General features: G+C 41.7%; 1 pseudogene; it reads right to left on the bottom strand.

Moving 5' to 3' along the window:
• Positions 1–368: 368 nt before the first annotated feature.
• On the bottom strand, positions 369–835 carry LOC143643154 (riboflavin kinase pseudogene; annotated as a pseudogene).
• Between the last annotated feature and the right edge of the window lie 2,622 nt (positions 836–3,457).

Genomic DNA, 3,457 nt, shown 5'->3' with positions numbered 1-3,457 from the left:
CCTACATACATACTGGTATTTTAAGAATCATGCTTCATCTCAAACTTTTTACCCATTATATATATATGTTTTATTTCTATCAGAAGAAACTTAAGACCTTTCTAAGTGGTACATTGTAGAATGCTTTGAGTTTTTAATTAACATATTACATAAAAACAATCTTGAATTTTAATGAAATCTTTTTATTACCGTGGCATGATGGGTTTAATTTAACAGCTGAAGCATAAATATAGTAATTACATTGAACTGTTTAAACTAATTCACAGCTACAGGAAAATGATTGATTTTTAAAATATCACCAACATGAGACTGTGTAGATATGAGCAGTGAAATACAAGAAAATAGTGAATGAATAAATAAGATGTTTCTCAGCAGTGGCCATTCATTATTTTGCTATTAGAAACGTGGAAGAAAATGTCTTCTTTTACTGCCAAGTGTTCTGGTAATTCTAGTCGTTTCTCAGCTTCTTCAATATCACCTTGAATTGCTGAAATAAATGATTCTAAAGAATTAAAGTTCTTTTCTGGTCTGAGGTAGCCAACGATGGCCATATTGAGCATTTCCCCATGGAAGTCCTCTTTAAAGGTATGATGTGAGTTTCCATGGACTGTTTTGTATTCTCATAGTAGGGGTTCCATCCTACGCTCACCACCATCTGACCAACATCTCCACTTCCAACACTGGCCCAACCATAATAAACGCCAGTGGATAGATCAGTTGGAAGATGATCCGCTACTTGTTCAGGAAAGTTAGCAGTAGGGATGCCCAGCTGCTTGGAACAGCGATGGGAGCCCCGCACCACCTGGGCGCGGCAGAAGTAGGGTAGGTGCCTCATGACGCCACTCTCTCGCAGCGCGAGGGGCGGGCCAGTCTGTGCGGCCAGCGGGGTTGCGGTCCAGGCAGGTTCTGGACCAATCAGAAGACACTGAAGGGAGCTCGGCCACTCAGGCGCAAAACTGGCTGCATGACTAGGATCAAGTGCCCTGGCAGGTCCCTCAAGGCACTGACTCAGCGGATGCTACCAAGCACCTGAAAGGTCGCGCCCCTAAAACCTTTTTTATTGTAATAATATAGCACATATGCAAAGCGAAGAAAGAAAAAAGCAACAGTTTCGAAAGCACTCTTCAACAAGTAGTTAGAGGACAGATCCCAGAATTTGTCATGGGCTACCATATGGTCCTCTCAGATTTTTCCTTCTAGCTACTCCAGAATATAGGAGGCTAGAAGGCATACATATTTTTTTATCACCACAATCAACTTTTTTCTTTTTTGTAAAAAATAGCATATATACAAAAGAGGAATAAATTTCAAAACACAGCACCACAATTAGTTGTAGAACATATTTCAGAGTTTGGCATGGGTTACAATTCTACAATTTCAGTTTTTTACTTCTAGCTGCTCTAAGTTGCTAGAGACTAAAAGAGATATCAATTTAATGATTCAGCACTCATATTCATTTGTCAAATCCTATCTTCTCTGTCTAACACCACCATCACCTTTGTTCTTTCTATCCCTCTCTTTAGGGGTGCCTGGGCAATGAACATTCTAGTTTTTTCATGTTTGAAGGGTCTGTCAATACTATGGGGTAGGCAGATGAAATGATCAGATATTCTGGAGAGGCTGGACCCTCTAGGTTTCAGGACTTATCTGGTCCAGGGACCCATTTGGAGGTTGTAGGTTTCTGGAAAACTACTCTAGTGCATGGAACCCTTGTGGAATCTTATATATTGCCCTAGGTGTTCTTTAGGATTGGCTGGGATGGTCCTGTTGGGATTTGGCAGGTTATGATGTGCAGCAATGTCTAAATGAAGATTGCATAAAATCAACCTCCAGAGTAGCCCCTTGACTCTATTTGAACTCTTTCTGCCACTGATACTTTATTTGTTACACTTCCTTTCCCCCTTTTGGTCAGGTTGGAATTGTTGATCCCATGGTGCCAGGGCCTGACTCATCTCTGGAAGTCATCTCCCGTGCTGCCAGGGAAACTTTCATCCCGATGTCATGTACCATGTAGGGAGGAGGGAAATGATTTCACTTACAGAGTTGGGCTTAGAGAGAGTGAGGCCACATGAGCAACAAAAGAGGTTCTCCAGAAGTAGCTTTTAGGCATATCTAGTGGTAGTCTAAGCTTCTCTACTACCTACATAAGCCTCACAAGAGTAAGCCTCAAGATAAGGGCTTGGCCTATTGATTTGGGTGTCCCTAAAGTTTGATATAGTATCAAGGGATTCCCTGATGGTAAAGTTTCATAGTTCCATATTTTTTCTCCCATTCCTCAAGGGACTTTGCCAATACTTTTAAATTATCTGCTTAATATACTCTAGGATGTATCCAGGCATTACTTTAAGCTATACAGGATTAAAGGCTCTCTTTCTTATTCTGGGCTCCCTACGTTTCAGTTGTTCAAATGAGCTATACAGATAGGTTAAAAAGTCTTTCCTTCTTACAGACGGAGCTCTGACCTATAGCTAACCACATATACTTTTAGAGACGTATTACAGCAAAGCAGAGCAACTGATAATATGACTATTTCTATGATTTGTAGCTTTTAAGAATAACTAAAACCATGACTAACAACACCATGCTATTGCTTAGCATCATACAGATTAGTATCAAGATACAACACAGACAGTGAAAACATTGCCATTTTTTTTAAGAAATTTTATACAGCGTCTAAACACATAATTATTTTACTCATATAAATCTAACCAGCAACAAGATAGAAAGTCTCTCTTAACCACTGTAATACTTCCCAAACACTTTCTATGCCTATAGAAACTATTTTAGTGCCTTAATTATACAAAGTGAAGAACAAATTATTTGCAACAGTTTTTCCCTGAACAGTGAGAAGTCTTGTTTTCTGAAATAAAGGATGATAATGTCAGCATAAGCATTAACAAGGATATTATTCTTTTTTATTTTCAGGTGGGATTGACTTTAATACTGAGTTTGTCCATCTGGGGGAAGTACGGGACTAAGAAAGAGGTTTTGTTTTGTCATCAGGCCTGAAGTGTGAGGGCCTGGGCCTCGGCTCCTGCTTGCTTCTTACAGATGATGAAATTCCAATGAGACTGTCAAACAGCAAAGCAGAAAACCCCGTGAGGACCTGGGGCATTACTTCCATTGTCTGCAGGTCATGGCTCCCAAGCCCTGGCAGGTATGTGAGTGCCCAGCTCTCCAGCTGCAGGACCTCCTGCTGGAGCAGAGTCCAGGACCACCCTTGGGCCATCCTGGCCTGTCCATCTCAACTGGGCCAAACCACTGGGTACAGGCCAACAGGATGGCACAGGGTGAAGAGGGAGCTCCACTGGGCCCACTCCCCAAACATGAGAGGCTGGATTTGGGGCACTGAGAGGGTCATCTATGTGGAAATGGAGTGGCATGTCAGGAGGGCAGGCTAGGGAAAGGGACTCTGAACTGAAGCCTCCAGCAGCTAAGGCAGCAGCAAGGAAAAGTG

Source organism: Tamandua tetradactyla, chromosome 8 (genome assembly GCF_023851605.1).
Source record: "Tamandua tetradactyla isolate mTamTet1 chromosome 8, mTamTet1.pri, whole genome shotgun sequence".
Taxonomy (NCBI): domain Eukaryota; kingdom Metazoa; phylum Chordata; class Mammalia; order Pilosa; family Myrmecophagidae; genus Tamandua; species Tamandua tetradactyla.
The sequence above is the reverse complement of the archived record's forward strand: the minus strand, read 5'-3'. Positions and strand labels throughout refer to the sequence as shown.